This window comes from Myxocyprinus asiaticus, chromosome 15 (genome assembly GCF_019703515.2).
Source record: "Myxocyprinus asiaticus isolate MX2 ecotype Aquarium Trade chromosome 15, UBuf_Myxa_2, whole genome shotgun sequence".
Taxonomy (NCBI): Eukaryota; Metazoa; Chordata; class Actinopteri; order Cypriniformes; family Catostomidae; genus Myxocyprinus; species Myxocyprinus asiaticus.
The window spans coordinates 35,887,626-35,912,878 of NC_059358.1; the positions used below are offsets into that span (position 1 = coordinate 35,887,626).

The 25,253-nt window shown below is 44.2% G+C and overlaps 1 pseudogene; it reads left to right on the forward strand.

Moving 5' to 3' along the window:
• The window catches only part of LOC127452690 (dynein axonemal heavy chain 5-like), a 220,522-nt pseudogene that overhangs the window by 38,409 nt on the left and 156,860 nt on the right, over positions 1–25,253 (forward strand).

Here is a 25,253-nt window from a genome sequence, read left to right on the forward strand (position 1 = left end):
CTTTTACTCATATTTTATCCAGCCCCTTTCTCTTGTTAAACAAGATTGCCTAACTAAAAGAACGACAAGCCGTCTCCTCTCGTTCAGTCAGTCAGAAGATCCTGATCTTTGCTCGTCCTGCACTCAACCCTGCTGAAGCACCCCTAAATAGAATCTAGCAACGCCTGTGTTTTAATTATTTTTATTTATTTATTTATTTATTTTGTGTCCTTAGCTGCTGTGAGGAAAGATAAATCGCCTCACATGCAACACCACCAACCAGGAGACTGAAGTTAATGTACAGAGATGGCTTCAGTTTGCCCCTGAAAGAGACTGAGCTTTTTACACTTATTACGCAAATACCTTCATGCATACCTCCATTGATCTTTGTCTAAAATTGCTAGTCCCAAAGTGCCAAAATTCATAAATAAAGCAATTTTCAGTGAACTTTTCCAATTGGTAAATGACCTAAAGTGTCCTTAGAGATGTTTTGTAAGATTTATTCCACTTAACAAGAGCATGCCGGAAAAATACTCTCACTGTGTCTGTACAAGTCGCCCATTTGTGAAAAGTGTCCCGCTTTGTGCCAGAGAATCTGACAAGGCCCTCACCTAAATGAAGTGCGGCACCTTGCATTCATATTAATAATAAATCATAATTGTTATTTATAGCATCTTTAACAAACCCATATGAACCCATAGGAAGCTGTATGCAAACTGTACTGCCCCAGATTTTTTTTTTTATTGGAAGCGTTCATGTCTATACAAAATAAACTTTCCTAGCCTTTGCATTTTCATACCAAATACCCTAACTGTCTGTCAGAGCTCAGGCTAACAATACTGTTTAATTATGTAATTTTAATGAAGTTTTCTTGCATGATGCTCTATCAAGAGTTTGGACAATGGAAATTGAGCTATTATATGTTTTTACAGGTCAGTGGGTTCACTTGAATACCAGAGTGGAAGAGTACATCTACAGTGCATCCGGAAAGTATTCACTGCGCTTCACTTTTTCCACATTTTGTTTTGTTACAGCCTTATTCCAAAATTGATTAAATTCATTATTTTCCTCAAAATTCTACAAACAATACCCCATAATGACAACGTGAAAGAAGTTTGTTTGAAATCTTTGCAAATTTATTAAAAATAAAAAACAAAAAAAATCACATGCACATAAGTATACACAGCCTTTGCCATGACACTCTAAATTGAGCTCATGTGCATCCTGTTTCCACTGATCATCCTTGAGATGTTTCTACAACTTGATTGGAGTCCACCTGTGGTAAATTCAGTTGATTGGACATGATTTGGAAAGGCACACACTCTATATAAGGTCCCACAGTTAACAGTGCATGTCAGAGCACAAACCAAGCCATGAAGTCCAAGGAATTGTCTGTAGACCTCCGAGACAGGATTGTATCGAGGCACAGATCTGGGGAAGGGTACAGAAAAATTTCTGCAGCATTGAAGGTCCCAATGAGCACAGTGGCCTCCATCATCAGTAAATGGAAGAAGTTTGGAACCACTAGGACTCTTCTTAGAGCTGGCCGCCTGGCCAAACTGAGCGATCAGGGCAGAAGGGCCTTAGTCAGGGAGGTGACCAAGAACCTGATGTTCACTCTGACAGAGCTCCAGCATTTCTCTGTGGAGAGAAGAGAACCTTCCAGAAGAACAACTATCTCTGCAGCACTCCACCAATCAGGCCTGTATGGTAGAGTGGCCAAATGGAAGCCACTCCTCAGTAAAAGGCACATGACAGCCCGCCTGGAGTTTGCCAAAAGGCACCTGAAGGATTCTCAGACCATGAGAAACAAAGATTGAACTCTTTGGCCTGAATGGCAAGCATCATGTCTGGAGGAAACCAGGCACCGCTCATCACCTGGCCAATACCATCCCTACAGTGAAGCATGGTGGTGGCAGCATCATGCTGTGGGGATGTTTTTCAGTGGCAGGAACTGGGAGACTAGTCAGGATCGAGGGAAAGATGAATGCAGCAATGTACAGAGACATCCTTGATAAAAACCTGCTCCAGAGCGCTCTGGACCTCAGACTGGGGCGAAGGTTCATCTTCCAACAGGACAACGACCCTAAGCACACAGCCAAGATAACAAAGGAGTGGCTCCGTGACAACTCTGTGAATGTCCTTGAGTGGCCCAGCCAGAGCCCAGACTTGAACCTGATTGAACATCTCTGGAGAGATCTGAAAATGGCTGTGCACTGACATTGCACATCCAACCTGATGGAACTTGAGAGGTCCTGCAAAGAAGAATGGGAGAAACTGCCCAAAAATAGGTGTGCCAAGCTTGTAGCATCATACTCAAAAAGACTTGAGGCTGTAATTGGTGTCAAAGGTGCTTCAACAAAGTATTGAGCAAAGGCTGTGAATACTTATGTACATGTGATTTTTTCGTTTTTTATTTTTAATACATTTGCAAAGATTTCAAACAAACTTCTTTCACGTTGTCATTATGGGGTATTGTTTGTAGAATTTCGAGGAAAATAATGAATTTAATCAATTTTGGAATAAGGCTGTAACATAACAAAATGTGGAAAAAGTGAAGTGCTGTGAATACTTTCCAGATGCACTGTACCTACCTGACTCAACACCTGAGTACAGCTCCATACTGGTGCCCAGTGTAGATAATGTTCACACTGACTTCCTCATCCAGACCATTGTAAAGCAGGGCAAGGTGAGTCTATTAACTAAATGTAACAAAAATAAAGTATTTTGTTTTAAAGGAATAGTTTGCCCAAAAATATTAATTTACTCCACAACTCAGCATGTTTTCCAAACCCGTATGACTTTCCTTCTTCCATGGAATACAAAAGGAGAATTGTTTCTGTGCTGTCAAGCTCTGCAGTGTCAAAAAACACCACTAAATAAATAGTCCACATTACTTGTACGCTAGATTCCAAGTCTTCTGAAGCCAAATGATAGCTGTTCTAAGGATTAGAACAAAATTTAAGTTGTTATTCACTGAAAATCTGCTGTAGCTCTCACATACAATATGGCGCCATGAGACATGCTGCATTAGGTTTGACATTGTAGGTGCTACTGGTTGTTTAAATCAGTTTTACTATCAGAAATAATCAATAATTAATTGTTATTAATTATTGAATAATTAAATAATAGAATTTAACTCATTAAATTCTATTCTCGGGGCACCACTCTTTGACAAGAGAAAAATGATAGCAAGTTACTGATCGAGTCTCATAAAAGCAAAATCTACCCTGAAGGTTGAGTATCTTAATTGTTAATCAAAATAATCAAAAAGGGGAGAAACTAGTTAAATTATTGCTATACAAATCTAATAGTAATCTAATTACAGTTAGTTTCTAACACCAATAAAATAACAGTACTCTGAGGTAACTTCGGAGTTCTTGACGTGGCATAGGCTGGCTTCAACACAATATTTAAACAAAAAAACAAACAGGAGTACTTATTATAATATAACAAGATTTATTATAATCAAGCAGTAATGAACACAGCCAATACTAGCTGAATATAATCCATAAAAATATCAAGGAAATCCTAAACTAACAGTGGAGCTATATGCTAATGTGTGTGTGTGTGTGTGTGTGTGTGTGTGTGTGTCCAGATGCGGTAACAAAGGAATCAAAATGGAGGATCAGGTTCAAAATGGAGGGTTAGATCCAAAATGGAGCTGATACCACGTGAGGGTGGAAATGAGCGGACACACAAAGGAACTGACGAAACAGGTGGGAGAAATTGGTTCACCAGCCTGAGTCGAACATAAACCGCGGCGCCGCTCACTCAGTGAATATCAGTGAGAGAGAGGAAAAGTGCATGCAATTTAATTGAGGGTAACCGCTCGTAAATTAATTACTAGTTCAGATCACTCAACAAAACAAATGTAACCCCCCAAAAATTAAATGCAAATCTCCCAACTCAAAACAGCAAACAGCGAGCAGAGTTTAACATACAAATAAACTCAAAACATCAGCATTTAGAATCAAATATATGATTTAGTTGCGCAAGAAAAATCACAGTTTCTAAACTAAATCTGCCCAGATATCAAGCCTTACTTGGGAAATCCTGTGTGATTTCAGTAGGGTTGTCCTTTGGAATTCCTGTTGCACTGAGCGGTCAGGAGAAACAGTCTGGATGGTCCCTTGTCTTACGCTCGTCAGCGAAAAGACGCGTCTCTGCTTTATTCTTCAGATCCAGCGATGTAGAAGAATGCAGAAGGTAGTCAACGTTGAATGAAAAAGAGGGAGAAGGGAAACGTCATGATTACTTGTGTAACCTCCGTTCCCTGGTGGAGGGAACAAGATGTTGTGTCGATGTAGTGACACTAGGGGTCACTCTTGGGAGCCTGAGACACCTCTGGTCTTTGATAAAAGGCCAATGAAAATTGGCGAGTGGTATTTGCATGCCACTCCCCCGGACATACGGGTATAAAAGGAGCTGGTATGCAACCACTCATTCAAGTTTTATGCTGAGGAGCCGATATAAGGTCCGACCATTTCAGCGGGTAGTTCAGCATTGTGGCAGGAGGGACACAATGTCTCGTTCCCTCCATCAGGGAATGGAGGTTACACAAGTAACCATGACGTTCCCTATCTGTCACTCACTCGATGTTGTGTCAATGTAGTGACACTAGGGGTCCCTATACGAAACGCCACAATTGGCTGAACTGTGTTACGTGAACTGGCGGTGTGTGGTGGGCAGACTACTGTGTGCCTCATAGTCAGCACACCAGGTCGACACGTAACCTTTTCCCCTTTTTTTCCACTCCCTAAAAAAGAAGGGGGATTATCCGACTGGGCCGCCAGGTCTAGTCGGGGGGTGTCCCTCCCAAGGGGAAGACACCGTGGAGACCACACCTTGCCCAAAGAGAGGGGGGGATATTTAAGTGGAAAAATACATCACATGGTCTTTCCAACCATGTGGGGAGTCTTCAAGGTAGATCCTGCCCAATGGGGGAGGAGTTACTACAAACATGGAGACTGGGGCAGAGGGGCTCTGCCCAAGGAAGATGCAGTTTGCCAACAGGGAAACGAATTACCGGAAGATATATAATCGCATGGGGTTAGCCTTACAGGGAACCGCCACATGCGGAGCACCTACCCCAGAACAGGGCTCTTAGTTAGTGCATGTACTGGACCAGCAGCGAATCTCTCCGAACACTCGACTGCCACAGGGCTCGGAGGAAGTCAACCAGGGAACAAAGTTTGTGAACACTACTTGGAATAAATGGCGCATGTCTTCAGCTCCAAGGGAGGTGGAAGGTGCTATGTGCAAGTGATACACCCAGCCAGCTATCCCGGGCTTATCCGCTTGTGTTGCGTGCCACTACCTGGGATGAAACCAGTTCCACCCGGAGGTTGTAGAACCTTGCAAAGGTGTTGGGTGTTGCCCAGCCCGCTGCTCTGCAAATGTCTGTTAGAGAGGCACCCCTGGCCAGGTCCCAGGGAGCCGCTACACCCCTGGTAGAATGGGCTTGTAGCCCTACCGGGGGCGGCATGTCCTAGGCGACATATGCCATAGTTATGGTGTCAATGAGCCAGTGGGCGATCCTCTGCTTGGAGACAGTGCTTCCTTTCTGCTGTGAACCAAAGCAGACAAAGAGCTGCTCAGAGATTCTAAAGCTCTGCGTGCGATCCAAATAGATGTGTAAAGTACGCACCGGACACAGCGATGAAAGGCATGGGTCTGCCTCCTCCTGGGACAGCGCTTGCAGGTTCACCACCTGGTCCCTAAAGGGGTGGTGGGAACCTTGGGCACATAGCCCAGTCAGGGTCTCAGGATCACGTGAGAGTAACCTGGACCGAACTCCAGGCATGTTTCGCTGACAGAGAACGCTTGCAGGTCACCTACCCTCTTGATGGAAGTGAGCGCAGTCAGGAGGGCAGTCTTCAAGGAGAGTGCCTTAAGCTCGGCTGACTGCAAAGGCTCAAAGGGGGCTCTCTGTAGACCCTGAAGAACTACAGAGAGGTCCCATGAGGGAACGAGGCATGGTCTGGAGGGATTCAGCCTCCTGGTGCCTCTTAGGAAACTGATGATCAGGTCCTGCTTTCCTAAGGACTTAACGTCGACTGCGTCGTGGTGTACTGCTATGGCAGCAACGTATACCTTCAAGGTGGAAGGGGACAGCCTCCCTTCCAACCTCTCCTGCAGGAAGGAAAGCACTGATCCGACTGCGCATCTCTGGGGGTCTTCCCGACGGGAAGAACACCACTTAGCGAACAGATGCCACTTAAAGGCATACAGGTGCCTCGTAGAGGGGGCCTTAGTCTGCGGTGGTAGACCGCTTAGGTCTTCCACGTCCCATCCAGGGGCCAGACATGGAGATTCCAGAGGTGCCAGATGGTGCCCCATCCCTGAGAAAGAAGGTCCTTCCTCAGGGGAATTCACCAGGGGAGAGCTGTCGCGAGGAGTGTGAGGTCCAAGCACCACGTCTGGGTGGGCCAGTAGGGTGCTACCAGGATGACCTGCTCCTCGTCCTCCCTGACCTTGCACAGGGTCTGTGCAAGCAGGCTCACTGGGGGAAACACATATTTGTGCATGCCAGGGGGCCAGCTGTGTGCCAGCGCGTCTATGCCGAGGGGGGCCTCGGTCAGTGGGGAGGCTTCTTGCCTGTCGAATCGACTCCAAATCAGCTGGACCACCTGAGGGTGGAGCCTCCACTCTCCCCTGAGGGTAACCTGTTGTGAACGCGCGTCTGCTGTAGTGTTGAGGTTGCCCGGGATGTGAGTGGCTTGCAGCGACTTGAAGTGCTGCTGACTCCAGAGAAGGAGACGGCGGGCGAGTTGTGACATACAACGAGAGTGCAAACCGCCTTGGCGGTTGACATATGCTACTGTTGTCATGTTGTCTGTCTGAACTAACAGGTGCTTGCCCTGGATCAACGGCCGAAACCTCCGCAGGGCGAGCAGAATTGCCAACAACTCGAGGCAGTTGATGTGCCAATGCAGTCGCGGACCCGTCCAGAGGCCGGCGGCTGCGTGCCCATTGCAAACAGTGCCCCAGCCCATTTTGGAGGTGTCTGTCATGACCACGACGCGCCTGGAGACCAGTTCTAGAGGAACACCTGCCCGTAGAAATGAGAGGTCGGTCCAAGGGCTGAAAAGATGGTGACAGACCAGCGTGTCCCGTGGCACCATGCCCATCTCGGGACTCGAGTCTGGAGCCAGTGCTGAAGTGGCCTCATATGCATCAACCCGAGCGGGGTGGCCACCGCCGAGGATGCCATATGCCCCAGGAGCCTCTGAAAAAGTTTCAGTGGAACCGCTGTTTTCTGTTTGAACGCCTTCAAACAGGCCAGCACTGACTGGGCGCGCTCGTTTGTAAGGCGCACCGTTAAGGAAACTGAGTCCAACTCCAAACCGAGAAAAGAGATGCTCTGAACCGGGAGGAGCTTGCTCTTTTCCTAGTTGACCCAAAGCCCTAGTCGGCTGAGGTGTGAGAGCACCAGGTCCCTGTGTGCGCACAACATGTCTAAAGAATGAGCTAGGATTAGCCAGTTGTCGAGATAGTTGAGAACGCAAATGCCCACCTCCCTTAACGGGGCAAGGGCAGCCTCTGCAACCTTCGTAAAGACACGAGGAGACAGGGACAGGCCGAAAGGGAGGACTTTGTACTGATACGCCTGACTCTCGGACGCAAACCGCAGGAAGGGTCTGTGTTGAGGAAGGATCGAGACGTGGAAGTACGCATCCTTCAGGTCTACGCCGCGAACCAATCTTGATGCTGGATGCCAGAATGCGTATTTGCGTCAGCATCTTGAACAGGAGTCTGTGTAAAGCCTAATTCAGAACTCACAGGTCCATGATTGGCCGCAACCCACCGCCTTTTTTCGGTACGATGAAGTAGGGGCTGAAAAACCCCTTCTTCATCTCGGCTGGAGGGACAGGTTGTATTGTGCACTTCCGTAGGAGGGTAGTGATCTCCGCGCAAGGTAGCAGCATTTTCGTCCTTCACCATGGTGAAGTGGACACCACTGAACCTGGGCGGACGCCTGGCGAAGTGAATAGCGCAGCCGAATCGGACGGTCCGGACCAGCCCTCGCGACGGATTTGAAAGCGCAAGCCATGCGTCCAAGTTCCGCGCAAGGGGGACCAAAGGGACAACGTCATCAGACGTACCGGCAGGTGGGGCCTCGCGGTGGGGCTGAGCTCGAGGTGCCACACCACGTTGTGGCTGTGCTGAGTCTAAGGACATCGAAGCACTTACCTGGCTCCTTGTGACCACCCCCGGAACAGCCTGGGACGGGGGAGGAAGAGGCCTGTCCTCGTGACCCATGGAGACTGTCACATCAGGGGCGGATTTGTGCCACAGCTGGGCGCTCAGGGGCGGGAGACTGCCGCTGGAGCGCCAATCCTAACAAATAGAGTGGTGGACGGTGGTCGTGATGACGGCCGTGCACACCGGATACGTGACCCAGGGAACAAGGAAACCGCTCATGCTGAGCTTTTGAGTACTACAGCCACTTGGGCATGCAGCACAATTAAATGCAAAAGGTAACAAAAAGATGGAGATCTGCTTACCAGCTCCAGAGCAGTGGGTTTCGTTGTCCCTGGGTCGCCCGTCTCAAGGGCGCTTTGAAGCCTTTCACGGGTTCTGGGCGGCCGCGAGACGGGTGGCGTCTGCTTCCTGCGGTGGGCTCCACGCCGGGGCCGGGCCGAAGGGGCGGGCTGCGGCGGAGCTGGTGCAGTCACCGCAGGGGGACGCCCTTGGTGATGAGTAGACGGAGTGTGGGATCTTGAGCCGTGCCGGGGCAGGATATGCAGGCTAGCATCCATCTACTGCTCTACCATCGAAAACTGCTGGGCAAAGTCCTCGACGGTGTCACTGAATAGGCCCGCCTGGGAAATGGGGGCAGCAAGGAATCGTGTCTTGTCGGCCTTAGCCATCTCGACCAGGTTGAGCCAAAGGTGGCGCTCCTGGACCACTAGTGTGGCCATCGTCCGCCCGAGAGACCGTGCCATGACCTCCGTCGCTCGGAGAGTGAGGTCGGTCGCCGAGCGCAGTTCCTGCATCAATCCCGGGGCGGAACTACCCTCGTGTAGTTCCTTTAGCACCTTGGCGGATTTGCAGGAGAGCCATGGTGTGCAGGGCGGAGGTGGCTTGTCCAGCGGCAATGTAGTACTTGGCCGTCAGAGATGACGTAAACCTACAGGCCTTGGACGAGAGCTTTGGGCACCCGCGCCAGGTGGCGGCGTTCTGCAGGCATAGGTGCACCGCGAGCGCTTTTATCCACAAGGGGATTGCCGAATAGCCCTTGGCCGCCCCACCATCGAAGGTAGTGAGGGCAGGGAAGCTGAAAAGATCAGGACCGGGCAGTAAAAAGTGCCTCCCACGACCTTGTCAGCTCTTCATGCACTTCCGGGAAGAACGGAACGGGGGCGGGGCGTGGCTTTGAATGGCGCCGTGAGCCCAGGAACCAATCACCGAGCAGCGAGGGTTCAGGGAAGAGCAGTGAGTTCCACTCTAGCCGACGCTCGCGGCTGCCCGGGAAAGCATGTCGTCATCTCCGCGTCAGCCTGTGACTGGGCAATCGACCCCGAAGGGAGGAGCCCAGCTGAGGCTTCCGACTGGTCGAGCCCGCTCTCCGATGCTGCGCTCGAGAGCTCATCACTTTCGCGGGCTCCGAATAAGAGGTCGAACTCGCTGTGAGACGAGCCGGCAGACTCATCTGGAAGCCCGATCGGGGCAGACGAGCGTGCTGGGGAATGGGAGGTCCGCGGGGGGATACCCGGCGGAGGCGGTCCCATTGGGGTCCCCAAATCACCCCCAGTGCTAGCCGCGCTGGCCTCATACCCCTGGGTAAAAGGACCGAGTCGGGCAGTCTCTGGGGTGTCTTGCTTTCTTACGAAGGCGAGCCGCGACCGCAATGTTGCCATGGACATATCCTCGCAATGAGAACATGACCATCCACGAACGCTGTCTCTGCGTGAGCAGTGCCCAGACACGAAAGACAGTGATCGTGACTGTCAGAAGGTGAGAGATAACGAGCGTAACCAGGAATAACACACAATCGGAAAAGCATCTTTAAAAAGATGCGTCTTTAAAAAGACGTTCCGTGTGTGCCGCTCTTTTAGAGAAATATACTCTTTTAGAGAAATATACTCTTTTATTTCTGCCGAAGTGCCCAGGGGCATTCTCTGCAGTGCACCAGTGCAGAGGGGGGAGAAGCCGCTGAAATGCGCCGTCAGATCCAGCAGAGGTGAATGAACAGTAGTATTCAGCTCAGTGAGCATGACCGTTTGGCTCCGAAGAGAAAATCTGAATAAGTGGTTGCATACCAGCTTCTTTTATACCCATATGTCTGGAGGAGTGGCATGCAAATACCATTTGCCAATTTTCACTGGCCTTTTATCAAAGACCAGAGGTGTCTCAGGCTCCCAAGAGTGTCACTACATTGACACAACGTCGAGTGAGTGACAGATAGGGAACTGGTCATCTTTCTATTTTTCAAAATAAATTCACTTTTGCTTTACAGTGAAACTGAACCGGTTGTTATAAGTATACTATAAGACTTGAACAAAGCTAAGTTAATCTTACTCTACCATGACCAAATGAAGAGCTTAGAAAAAATGTGGTCTCTTTGTTCTCAGTCCAAAACGGAGGGAAAACTCCTTTAGTACGTGCACGGTACAGATGTCCCTTAACAGCCAGCCAGAGCTTAGCATAGAGAGGCCGAACTACATCTGTCTGCTGGTTTTATTGACAAGATGATGTCATCGGTTGTAGGCCGCTTTCGGCCAGTGGTGTTTGAGACTGGGTCCATGGGCGGGACTTCGCATCCAGTTGTGAATTTGTGAAGGATCCTGTGAAACTGAGTTCAATGTCTCTCCTTTGATTATAGAACAAAGGGCCATGCGGTCTCTGCTGCCATTTTGAGTGGGCTACAACATCATGTCGTTTGGTTGCGAGAACCAACAGTGATTGCCGTCAATTATGTCAAAATGCATTGACGCACCACTTTTGTTGTTCATTTTTTTGTTGTTCTTTTGTACTCTATTTTTAGAGCTTTGGTGGAAGATTATTAGTGAATAAAAACTTAAATTTGATCCTCGTGCAGAATTATTGTATGGTTTCAGCAGATTTGGAAAATAGAGCATTGGTCATTCAGACTAATTTTTTGAGGCTTTATGGTGCTTTTTTTTTTTCATTTTGAGACTTGACAGCCCAAGTTCATTTTCATAACATGTAAAAGAGTGGCCAGTACATGCTTTATTTTTATTTTTATTTTATTGCTCTCTGTGTCTTTGTGAATTAGACTGCAATTGCTGGTTATTTCTAAAACCCTCTGCTCTTGTCTCAAAAGACTTCTGCTCTTAGTAAAGCACTCGATAGATCAGACAAGTCTGTTGTCTAGTGTCGCTTCTTAACATTGACACCATACAGTGCTGCCTTATTGATTTCACTGAGTAAGGCTTGTTTAAAATACAGCTACTATGTATATCATCAAGACTTTTACTGTGCTGCCAGCACTATGATTAGCTGTGCACAAGCACAGATGGTCGCCCTCTCTGGAGTCTACTTGTGTTTTCTTCATGTGTTTCAGGCTGTGCTTTTGATAGGAGAGCAGGGCACTCCCTAAACCATCATCATCAAAGGCTACTTATCAAAATATGACCCAGAGTCCCACACTGCCAAGAGCCTCATTTTCTCTTCTGTTACAACACCTCTAATGTTTCAGGTATCTAAAAACTGCATTTCCCTCATTCCTATTTTTTCTTTTTCCCCTTTTTGGATAAAACCTGGCAAATACTGTTATAGTATTTTAGTGTTATATTTTAGAAAAATATTTGTGCCTTTTAGAAAGAGACCGCACAATGATATGAGAGATATGAAACTAGCAATTCAGAAAATCTGTTGCCTGGGACAACAAACAGTTATACAGGTTAGCACATATTACACAAAAAATATTGACTGCAGAAGGCTGCAATTTACCAATCAGAATCAAGTATTCTAGAGAGCCTTGCAATGAAATCTGTTATCTTGTTATCATGTATTATAATGGATTACAGTATTAAAACATTAAACAATGTATAGTCAAGTATTACAATGTATGATAACTACGGTTACAATTTTGGAATTTATGGCCTATATATGGAAAGATATAACAGGTTACAATGTCTATAAGGCATTCTGAATACCTTAGTAATGCATTTAACACCTTTATAATGTAGTATATATATATATATATATATATATATATATATATATATATATATATATATATATATATATATATATATATATATATATATATATATACAGGGTTGGGGAGTAACGGAATACATGTAACGGGATTACGTATTTAAAATACAAAATATAAGTAACTGTATTCCACTACAGTTACAATTTAAATAATTGGTAATTAGAATACAGTTACATTCAAAAAATATTTTGATTAATGAAGAGATTACTTTGCATTTTATTGTCATTTGTTTCATTTAATATTTAGTCCTTTCAGATGGAAAACATTTATACATATAAATGATGCGATCCAAAGTGCATTTGAACAGTGGTGAAATTATGTGTTACATTCATACGAGCAGACAGAGAAGTAAATTTGAAGTAAGTTTGGAGCAGAAGAAATAGAAATACACCTTTTGTAAACTGTCAGCTTTACGCTAAGCTAAAATGCCATTTCTAGCAATTTTACGTGCACAATACCAGGCACGATCATATTTTTTAGCAAGACAATTCACAATGTATCATAATTTCTTTTTTTCTAGTAAGACCTTTGATATTAGGGCAAAAATCATATTCCTTTTTTTTTGTGGATTTTTCCCCCTTTTCTCCCAATTTGGAATGCCCAATTCCCAATGTGCTTTTTAAGTCCTTGTGGTCATGTAGTGATTTGCCTCAATCTGGGTGGCAGAGGACAAATCCCAGTTGCCTCCATGTCTGAGACTGTCAACCTGTGCATCTTATCACGTGGCTTGTTGAGTGCATTGACATAGCACATGTGGAGGCTTCACACCATCCATTGCAGCAACCATGCTCAACTGCCCTCTGAGAACAAACCTCATTATAGAAACCAAGAGGAGGTTACACCATGTGACTCTACCCTCCTTAGCAACCGAGCCAATTTGGTTGCTTAGGAGACCTGGCTGGAGTCACTCAGCATGCCCTGGGATTCGAACTAGCAAACTAGCGAACTCCAGGGGTGGTAGCCAGCGTCTTTACCACTGAGCTACCCAGGTCCCCAATAATCATATTCTTGATAATAATTTTTGTATTGTTTCCTGTAAAAATATCTAAAAATCCTTAAAACAAGATCAATTTGATTTATCTTGTTTTAGAAACAACACTGCATAAGATATTTAGGTTTTTCAGAGAATGTATTTTTAACATGTGTATTTTGTCTTACTGTTCTGGCAGAGTTTTGTAGTCAAAACAAGTGAAAAAGTCTACCAGTGCTGAAGAAGTAATCCAAAGTACACTATATTGCCAAAAGTATTCGCTCACCCATCCAAATAATTGAATTCAGGTGTTTCAATCACTTCCATGGCCACAGGTGTATAAAATGAAGCACCTAGGCATGCAGACTGCTTCTACAAACATTTGTGAAAGAATGGGCCGCTCTCAGGAGCTCAGTGAAACCCAGCGTGGTACTGTGATAGGATGCCACCTGTGCAACAAGTCCAGTCGTGAAATTTCCTCGCTACTAAATATTCCACAGTCAACTGTCAGTGGTATTATAACAAAGTGGAAGCGATTGGGAATGACAGCAACTCAGCCACGAAGTGGTAGGCCACGTAAAATGACAGAGGATGCTGAGGCGCATAGTGCACAGAGGTCGCCAACTTTCTGCAGAGTCAATCGCTACAGACCTCCAAAGTTCATGTGGCCTTCAGATTAGCTCAAGAACAGTGCGTAGAGAGCTTCATGGAATGGGTTTCCATGGCCGAGCAGCTGCATCCAAGCCATACATCACCAAGTGCAATGCAAAGCGTCGGATGCAGTGGTGTAAAGCACGCCGCCACTGGACTCTAGAGCAGTGGAGACGCGTTCTCTGGAGTGACGAATCACGCTTCTCCATCTGGCAATCTGATGGACGAGTCTTGGTTTGGCGGTTGCCAGGAGAACGGTACTTGTCTGACTGCAATGTGCCAACTGTGAAGTTTGGTGGAGGGGGATTATGGTGTGGGGTTGTTTTTCAGGAGCTGGGCTTGGCCCCTTAGTTCCAGTGAAAGGAACTCTGAATGCTTCAGCATACCAAGAGATTTTGGACAATTCCATGCTCCCAACTTTGTGGGAACAGTTTGGGGATGGCCCCTTCCTGTTCCAACATGACTGCGCACCAGTGCACAAAGCAAGGTCCATAAAGACATGGATGAGTGAGTTTGGTGTGGAAGAACTTGACTGGCCTGCACAGAGTCCTGACCTCAACCCGATAGAGCACCTTTGGGATGAATTAGAGCGAAGACTGCGAGCCAGGCCTTCTCGTCCAACATCAGTGTCTGGCCTCACAAATGCGCTTCTGGAAGAATGGTCAAAAATTCCCATAAACACACTCCTAAACCTTGTGGAAAGCCTTCCCAGAAGAGTTGAAGCTGTTATAGCTGCAAAGGGTGGGCCGATGTCATATTAAACCCTATGGATTAAGAATGGGATGTCACTTAAGTTCATATGCGTCTAAAGGCAGATGAGCGAATACTTTTGGCAATATAGTGTATTTAGAATACGTTACTGACCTTGAGTAATCTAACAGAATATGTTACAAATTACATTTTACAGCATGTATTCTGTAATCTGTAGTGGAATACATTTCAAAAGTAACCCTCCCAACCCTGTATATATATATATATAGGTTTAATAGAAAGTGTTACAAATGTGGTAGCAAATGTTACACAAATAGACCAATAGAAATGCTTATCAGACCTTAGGTTCCGGTGTAAAGGGTTATTTAATCGGGCTAATGTTTCCATTACACTTCTTTATTGACTGTTGCATTATTGATCCAAATCTCATTTGTGCTTCGTCATTTATGAGCAGCTGTTGGATGTGTTTGTGAGCAATCAGCATGTCCGTGATTGTTTCTGTGTTGGTGACTTTACAGCGCTCTGTGGAGTGTTATGTCAAGAAGTGAATGGGCACCACTTACTGCCCTCCAGCAGGGTAGAAAAGGTCCATCTTTGTTGATGATGACATTAACATGCCTGTTATTAATGAGTGGGGTGATCAGGTAAGAAATCACGTGGATTGATGTTTCATAAATAGTTGGTTTCCTTAAACTGCACTTGTGCCATTGTCCTCAAAGAGTTGAGGGAAATTTTGAGACTCAAAACCCAATGTGGACTGTATTTTCTCTCTTTTTGTTTGTTTTCAAATCTTTAATCTCTGAACAAAAAGTTCACAGAATCCATTTCTTCTCTTCAAAGGTCACCAATGAGATAGTTCGGCAACTGATGGAGCAGAATGGCTTCTATAACTTAGTGAAACCAGGAGAGTTCACCAACATTGTGGATATCCAGTTACTGGCGGCCATGATCCACCCTGGAGGGGGCCGGAATGACATCCCCCAAAGACTGAAGAGACAGTTCTCCATTTTCAACTGCACTCTTCCCTCCAATTCCTCTATAGACAATATCTTTGGTCAGTATTGCAGACTTTCATTTGCAACACAGTTGAAATCCATCGACTGAAGACTAGATGTCAAACAACCTAAGGATCTACAGTGTAACTAAGGTACATTTGATGCAGAATAGTTTTCTGTTTTTGCAGTTTCCCCAAAATTGTGGTTTTAACATGCATTACATTCCAATTAATAATTGTATTGGATATTATCATTCCATACATAATAATATAGATTTTATCTTCTTTTATTTTTCTTCTAAAAACTATTTATTTTAGATTCATCTAGACCTCCAGAACTCATATAATATATATATATATTATTCTCAGGACACTTAGGCATCTTATGGCCATAAAACTAGGCTTCATTTTCTATATGCCAAAATAGAATTTCTTTTGATTTTGGAGTAAAATAGGACCAGGACAATTTCTTGACAGTTTTCTTGGGACTCACCCATTAGGTATCGTATGCCAATCTGTGTAAGTATTAGACTATGCATGAAGTATGTAAATACCATATTTTGTTTAGAATATCACAGTTCTTCTTCTAAAATGGAATATTGCTGATCAGAAGAGTATTCTGATGTTTAAATAGCAGATCATTTTTACTTGGTCAAGTAAACAGCATCTAAGGTCTGTGCAACCAGATCTAATGAGCATGAGCAGCACTCATCAGAAAATATAATTGAAGTACTCTTATTCATGGATACAAGAACTCTCAAAAAATAAATATCTAAATGGCTTATAGATAGCTTATTCTAAAAAAGAGCCATATTGCAAGAAAACAGCATTCAGCTTTTTACATATTTCTAAATAAATCCTCTTAATGTTGTCTCTAGTTATGCACAATAATATTTAATGAGTGAAAAAAAAAAAAAAAAAAGCTACCCCTCTGAAATATATTTACCATGTGACTCTGCATGGCCCTGAGAAAGCTGAATTATCGCATTTCATTTAATTTGGTCAAGGTTGTCAACAGCATTGCTTAAGCAGAACCGATTCTGTAATTGCATATTGATTGTGACTATGCTCTGTTGTTAGTGGTTCCCTGCTTGCCTGAAGGTCTTTTTGGCAGTTTTTCGTATTGATTTGATATTTCATGCTCACATGCATGTTAGCCTGCACACTTTATATATGTGACATATTGACGTTTGTGACAACTTTTATTCATCTCAGTGTTCTATCATACAGGAAGACCATGTTTGTTCTCTCTGTCCTTCACCTATGTGTCCTTCCTGTCTGCAATAGCGCAACTCATTCCTATTCACATCTATGTTTTATCCCTCCATACTGTATATATCGCTCTTTCTGTCTCTCTTTCTCTCCTTCAGGCGTGATAGGTGCAGGTCATTACTGTTCCCATCGGGGCTTAACAGAGGAAGTGCGCAACACAGTGGGCAGGCTGTTTCCACTGACCCGAAGACTGTGGAAAATGACAAAGGTTAAAATGCTGCCCACTCCTGCCAACTTCCACTACACATTCAACCAGCGTGACCAACATCTGCAGGGAATGCTCAGCATCACTGCAGAGGTCATCAACTCGCCCAGTGTGAGTGAAAGTGTAATTCTGTTCTCATTCAGACACTAATGTGAATAATCTAAGTTAAATTTTAATGATATGAACTCTAATTTAAATGATCAAACACAGTGGAGAAATATGGATTTTTCAGTCACCCACTGAACCCTTGTTTTCATATTAAACTGAAGTTCACATACATTTAAGATAGGAATCATAAACAATGTAAAGAGATAATTCATAAAAAATAAAAAATAAAATTGTCATTTACCCACCTTCATGTTGTTCCAAAACCTGAAGAAAGTCTTCTTTCGTGCAACACCATTCACCATTCACTTTCAAAGGCTGTCAGTCCTTAACATCTCCTTTTTTTGTTTCATGGAAGACTGAAAATCACACAAGTTTGAAACAAAGTGACAGTCAGTGAATGATGATAGAATTTTCATGTTTGGATGAACTATTCCTTTAAGTCTTACAAGCTATAAGTGCACATAAACTGAAAACAACCTGATTAATTACTCAAACAAATAAATATATTTTTTTTTTATTAATTAAAGAACTGGCTTGTAAGAACTGTTTGTTTATTAATTAAAACACTGGTTTCAGTGCCAGTGAGACTAGAGAAATAGAAAGATGTGTGTTATTGATATTTAGAGATCTTATATTCTTTGGCCACATCCACACTAATCCGTTTTTGTTTGAAAACTCCTTTTTCAGTTTCCTAACATCATCGTATACGATAATGGGGAGGGTTTTTGAAACTCTTGATGGAGTTCACCAAGAATGAATTGCGCACGGTAAAAGCACCTGTTAATTGCACACGCTGTCTGCACTGGTTTACTGCCAATTCACTAAAGGAATTATGCAGATTAGGCAACGGTGCAAACGCACCCACAGAATCGCTACTGAATGCAATTTGCATGTGCAATTCCAATCTTGCGGGTTGATTCTGAGCAATATATAGGCTAGTGGAGGATGCAACAGACCACCGTAATCTGACACACTTTGGCAGGACTAAACAGCATCACTCACTACTGTAATCCAGACTCCTGAATCATCTCTTTAACATACCGAAATAGTGTTTGATGTCACCGTGCATTTTGATATATGCCAGGTCACAATGCTCTTATCCATCATTTGATCATTACTTGATGAATTAATGCTGATAGAAGATGTGCACAAACATCTCTTTCAAATAAAAATTCAGTTTACCGCCTGCTTTCATCTGGCGGTTATAGCAGGATGTAAATTGCGGCAGAAAATTTTTGCGAATGAAGCTCAATCAATAATAAGCCTTATTAACATAGAAAGGAGGCATGTTTGCATGGAAAGGAATGACAATGACTTAATTAAATCAGGGACAGATTAAAACGTCGAATGCCTTAATGGCCCACTCTGGAAATTAGTGGCACGTCATGACGTGACAAAGATCACTCCCATTTATCTCAATGGTGCTGTCGTGCACATGCAGTGTAGACATTGTTAATTATAATATAATCAGAGTGATGTTTATCACGTTGCGGCATTTTCTTCATGTGTAATGTAGATGAATAGATGTCAAAGATCCACTGGTAGCGCCACATTTCCACAGCATTGTTTACGTGTATCGCCCTTTAAACAGCATTTAGTGACACGAATACGTGACGGGGTAAATGTACACATCACACTGCATTTTAACGATAAGACAACAAACCGTCTTATGTACAATCACATTCATTATCAGTATCCACTATAGATTTAAAGCCTCTCCAGATCGTGCTATCATAACACATACACTACCGGTCAAAAGTTTTGAAACACTTGACTGAAATGTTTCTCATGATCTTAAAAATCTTTTGATCTGAAGGCGGATGCTTAAATGTTTGAAATTAGTTTTGTAGACAAAAATATAATTGTGCCACCATATTAATTTTTTCATTATAAAACAAAAATTTAATTAAAAAAGAAAAAAGTTTTTGAAATTGATGACTTGGACCAGATAATAAAGAAAAGCAGCCAATAAGTGCCCAACATAGATGGGAACTCCTTCAATACTGTTTAAAAAGCATCCCAGGGTGATACCTCAAGAAGTTGGTTGAGAAAATGTCAAGAGTACATGTCTGCAAATTCTAGGCAAAGGGTGACTACTTTGAAGATGCTAAAATATAACACAGTTTTGATTTATTTTGGATTTTGTTTAGTCACAACATAATTCCCATAGTTCCATTTATGTTATTCCATAGTTTTGATGACTTTACTATTATTCTAAAATGTGAAAAAAATTATAATAAAGTAAGAGTAAGTGTTTCAAAACCTTTGACCGGTAGTGTATATGCTGGCTTTACAGAAATGTATAAAATAATATTTGTGCAAACCAATTTGTAAAATAAACAGTGTAAGAAATGTCCTTTGTAGTCCTTTGTCCTGTGTCACTCGTTTAAGTCTTTGTTCCGTTTTCCTTTTTGGAAACTTAATAAAGATCAGTCATCGAATACTATCAACTGTCATTTGAGATCCTACCACACTGTTGGTTATGGAAAATCAGATTCAATGTCGGGACAGGGAAATCTTCAGCATGCTTCATTCAAGGTTTCTCCTTGGGTTTGACTCACCATCAATGAATTCAACTCAGAACACAGCTCAATCCAATCGAAGGGAAAAATAAAAGACCTGACCTGTTTATAAAAAAACAGCTTCAATCAGATTAAAATGTTCATAATCCATGACATTTACATCAGAGTGTGACAAATTTGACCTTACTTATACATTGAATGTATACTTGTTACATTGCTTATCATATTATATTGTATAACATATCCGGTTAAGTTCTTAAAGTGTTTAAAATATTTAAATCACTTTAAATACAAATGTATTTCCAATTTCTCTCCTTTTGAATTGATATTTTACCAAAATTACTTTGAATGCATCAAAGAAAAAAGAAAAGAACATAAAACGTCCTGGTTACTTTCGAAACCTCTGTTCCCTGATGGAGGGAATGAGACGTGTCGCTGTAGTGACGCTAGCGGTCACTCTTGGGAGCCCGAAACACCTCTGATCTTTGAAAAAAGGCCAATGGGTATTGGTGAGTGGTATTTGCATACGACTCCCTCGAACATACGGGTATAAAAGGAGCTGGTATGCAACCACTCATTCAGGTTTTGTGCAGAGGAGCCGAGACAAGGTCCCGGCCATTTCAGCGGGTAGTCCAGCGTTGTGGCAGGAGGGACACAACGTCTCATTCCCTCCATCAGGGAACGGAGGTTACGAAAGTAAACAGGATGTTCCCTATCTGTCACTCACTCAACATTGTGTCGATGTAGTGACACTAGGGGTCCCTATACGAAACGCCACAACTAGCTGAACTGTGTTACGTGAACTGGCGGTGCGAGATGGGCAGACCACTGTGTGCCTCATAGCCAGCACACCAGGCTGACACGTAACCTCCCCCAATGCTGTTATGAGCGTCGAACGGCTCTTCGGGGACAAGTCGACTGCCCAAAAAATAGGGACAATCTAGCCCAGTCGTGGCCTCTTATACTCTTTATTCTCTCCCCAAAAAAAGAGTGAAATTTGTTAACCGACTGGGGGCACCAGTGTCTACGTCGGGGGGTGTCACTCCCAAGGGGAAGACACCGCAGAGACCACGGGGGGCGTCACATGGTCTTGCTGAGCCTTGTCGGAAGTATGTCATGTGGAGAAGTCCCATGGTAGGTCCTACCCAACGGGGGAGGAGTTTCTACAAACATAGTGACTGGGACAGAGGGGCCTCTGCCCAAGGAAGATGCAGTTTACCAACAGGGAAACGATTTAGTGGAAGATATACATCGCATGGGGTCACCTATGGGGAACCAACACATGCGGAGCACCTACCCCAGTACAGGGCTTTGTTAGCACATGTACTGAGCCGGCAGCGAGTTTCTCCGCAAACTCATCTGCCACAGGGCTAGGAGGAAGTCATCCAGGGAACACACTCTGTGAACACTACTGGGAGTCAAGAGCACACATCTTCAGCTCAGGTGAGGTGAAAGGCGCTATGCGCAAGCGATACACCCGGCGAGCTGTCCCAGACTTACCTGTTCGTACCTAGCAAGACACGGGACGAAACCGGCTCAACCCGGAGATTGTAGAACCTCACAAAGGTGTTGGGTGTTGCCCAGCCCGCTGCTCTGCAAATATCTGTTAGTGAGGCACCACTGGTCAAGGCCCAGGAGGCCGCCACATTCCTGGTAGAATGGGCTCGTAGCCCTGCTGAGGGCGGCACGTCCTGAGCATGATATGCCATTGCTATGGCGTCAATGACCCAGTGGGCGATCCTCTGCTTGGAGACAGCGCTTCCTTTCCGCTGTCCACCAAAGCAGACAAAGAGCTGCTCAGAGACTCTAAAGCTTTGCTTTTGCACCGGGGGATGGAGTGCTTACCAGCTCCAGAGCAGTGGGTCTCCTCGCCCCTAGGTCACCCGTCTCAGGGGCACTTCGAAGCCTTTCTCAGGTTCTTGGCGGCCGGCCATGAGACGGGTGGCATCTGCTTCCTGCAGTGGGCTCCATGCCGGGGCCGGGCCACGGGGGTGGGCTGCGGCAGAGCCGGTGCAGTTACCGCAGGAGGACGTTCTTGGTGACAAGCAGATGGGGTGCGGGATCTTGAGCCACGCCGGGGCAGGATGTGTTGGATAGCTTCCATCTGCTGCTTCACCGCTGAGAACTGCTGGGCAAAGTCCTTGACGGTGTCGCCAAACAGGCCAACCTGGGAAGTGGGGGCATCAAGGAACCGTGCCTTGTCGGCCTCTCTCATCTCAACCAGGTTGAGCCAAAGGTGGTGCTCCTGGACCACCAAGGTGGACATCGCCCACCCGAGAGACCGCGCCGTGACCTTTGTCACCCGGTGGGAGAGGTCGGTTGCTGAGCGCAGTTCCTGCATCAATCCCGGGGCGGAACTACACTCATGCAGTTCTTTTAGCGCCTTGGCTTGGTGGACTTGCAGGAGAGCCATTGCGTGCAGGGTGGAGGCAGCTTGTCCAGCGGCACCGTAGGCCTTGGCCGTCAGGGACGACGTAAACCTACAGGCCCTGGATGGGAGCTTCGGGTGCCCATGCCAGGTGGCGGCGCTCTGCGGGCATAGGTGCACCACGAGCGCCTTATCCACCGGGGGGATCACTGAATACCCCTTGGCCGCCCCACCATCGAGGGTAGTGAGGGCGGGGGAGCTGAAAGACCGGGACCGGGCAGTAAGAGGTGCCTCCCACGACCTTGTCAGCTCCTCGTGCACTTCCGGGAAGAAAGGAACTGTGGCGGGGCGTGGCTGTGAGTGGCGCTGCGGGCCCAGGAACCAATCATCGAGCCACGAGGGTTCAGGGTAGTGCGGAGGATTCCACTCTAGCCCGACGCTTGCGGCTGCACGGGAAAGCATGTCCGGCATCTCCACGTCAACCTGTGACTGGGCAACTGTACCCGAGGGGGGAAGCTGTTGTGGCTTCTGCCGCCTTTATGAAGAATCACTCTCAAAGTCTTAAGGTTTTGATGCCAGAAGATATACTTTATTATCAGAGATAGCAAAGCCGAGTCAGTCTGCAGAGTAACTAACTTTCTGTATTCAAACATTCCTATATACACATTCACCTAGGGCATGACCAATACACCCCATACATTTTGTTCTGTGTCTTCAGACTGTTAGAGAACATAAAACTATTTGAGAGGCCCCTCTCCATCTCTCTACAGGGCCTTATCCTATATTTCCTCTAGTGTCAAAACATGAGACTCAAGATTACCTTATATGAGTACCATATGTGATCACATATTCCATTTTGAGGGGCCTCCTTTACACAGGCTTCTACACACACACACACACAGTAAAATCCATGCTTGACCATCACAAATAATTGTAGACAAAAATGGCTATATTTACATTGATTATACTTGATTAATTTATATTTAACTTGATAAAAAATATTCCACATATCCCCCTTCTGAGACTTACATAAGTCTCACCTTCACTGTCTTTATCCAGAGTGCAGTTTCATAATTCAGTCGCCTCAGTTATGCTATCTAGTGACTAAGTTAAGTCACACAGCTTCATTACCAATGACCAGATTATGCAACCGCACTCTGGTGGAGATTACAGAACCAAACGTCTCCATTCAGTTTTGATTAAGAACGGAGTAAAAGATTCTGTTCTCTTATTCATTCAATAAATGCAACATATAAGCATGTTATAAGCATGAGCGTGCAATTGGTTCAGCCTTACTTGTGTTTGTCATAGTTACGTAGAGTATATCAAACAAAATATTCATCCAAATCATGAGTTCTTTTTTTGTAGTGTACATATCTTCAACCCAGATACTTTGCGCATCGTAGAGGGTCACCCTTTGGGGAGAGGTTAGGCTAGCACTTACACCCAGGGTGTGGCTCATCTTTATTCATCTTCTTCGTCTTCATTTGAGGTACTTCCCATCCAATGTTTGTGAATCCCAATTTGGTTTATAAAGCCAATCCTGATAATATACATTTTGGTTACCCTCTAATATCACTTTCCCATTATCTTGACATCTTAGCACTTCCATTTGCTTATCTGTGGCTTTGATAACTAGTGACCTCAATAAAAGAAGTACACAACAAAACAATAGCCCTCCTATCATTATTGCAATTCCCAAAAACATTCCCAATTTAGCAAACCATGCTCCCCATGCTCCTAACTTTAGATCAAACCAATCCCACATTTGATTATCTCTTCCAGCATTTGCTTTTACTTCGGTTCTTACGTTTTTTAATTTAATCATTACTTCACTAAATGTTCCTCCTGGAGCAGTATTATTTGGTATAAAAGTACAACATTGATCTCCAAACATAACACATACACCTCCTTTGTCTGCCAATAACCAATTAAGAGCCTGCCTATTTTGCCATGTCATCCTACTTGTTTCGTGTACTTGTTCTCCTAATGCAGATAAAGCATCATCAGTGTAATTAATAAACCTTTGTTGATTATAGTAAATGTAATTGATCCATTCTGTGTTTTTATTTTGTGTGATCCAAACGAATATTGATTCAAACCCTGCTTTGACTTCATCTCTAGCTTTAAATTCATTAGGTATATTCCTGGGTTGACCAATTGAATCTATATACATATGTCTGTTTTATAAGCTCTCTTAGTTCTGTTCTTATCTTCCTTTATGAAATGTCCTAATTCCCACTGTGCCATGGCAATTTCCTGGATCAGTTGTACTCTAACACATATTCCTTTCCATCCTAGTGGTAAGGAAGCCCTAAGTCGTTCTTTTCCACAGACCCCAAAAAAATCTGCCACCACTATTGTCTGATCCTCGTATAACTCTATTGAAGGTAACACTATAGTTTGATTTTCACATTCTTCTGGATATATTTTCATTCCCTTTCCTAATCCTTGTGCTTGAAGTACTGGGGCTCTTACAGTTACATTTGATTGCCAAGCATTTTTTTTTTGTCTAAGTACCAAATAGTAGCACATCTTCCCTTGAATTTTCCCATATCAAGAGTTCCTTCAGGCTTATTATAGCACTCATACTCTTGGCTATAATCTATATTGTGCCACTTTGGGATTTCTACCTTTCTTTCTTTTATTTTAATTTTTTTCTTTTACATCCCAATATCTACACCAATCTCCCCAATGTGGTTTATTAAATTGCTCCTTAAGGATGGAATTACCCGCAAAAGCCAAACACTCAGCTAAGCAGTTGGGTCTAAAATGCTTTTCTAGATGACAGAAGTTTCTATTAAATTCAGCACATTTTTGATAGTCATGTGGATTTGGAACTACTATTACCTTGTTTAAGGGTGATTTGGAGCACAGTAAGCAATTTTCCATACCTGTCTCTCTTGCTGTAAACGTTGCCCATTCGTACCATTCGTTATTTTGCCCTGTTTCCCATAAACTATCTAATTCATTAATTTTTTCATTACTATTAATATCATTATCAATGTTTCTACCTTGTTTTGATATCTTCTGTTCTTTATTAAATTCTTGTTCTGTTGGGGTTATTATTGAGTTGTTACTGGGTCTGACCAAGGGCTGAAAAATCAATTGTAGGGAAGTCTGGTTGATATTTTGAGCTGTGGTGTTGGCTGTAATTTGGGCTTGTAGTAGAGAAGCATGGGTGGTATTGATTGTGGCTTGAGCTTGGAGTATCAGATGCAGTAAATATGTGATGATCATTAGACATGCTACTGGAGTCATTCCTTCCACTCTCTTGATT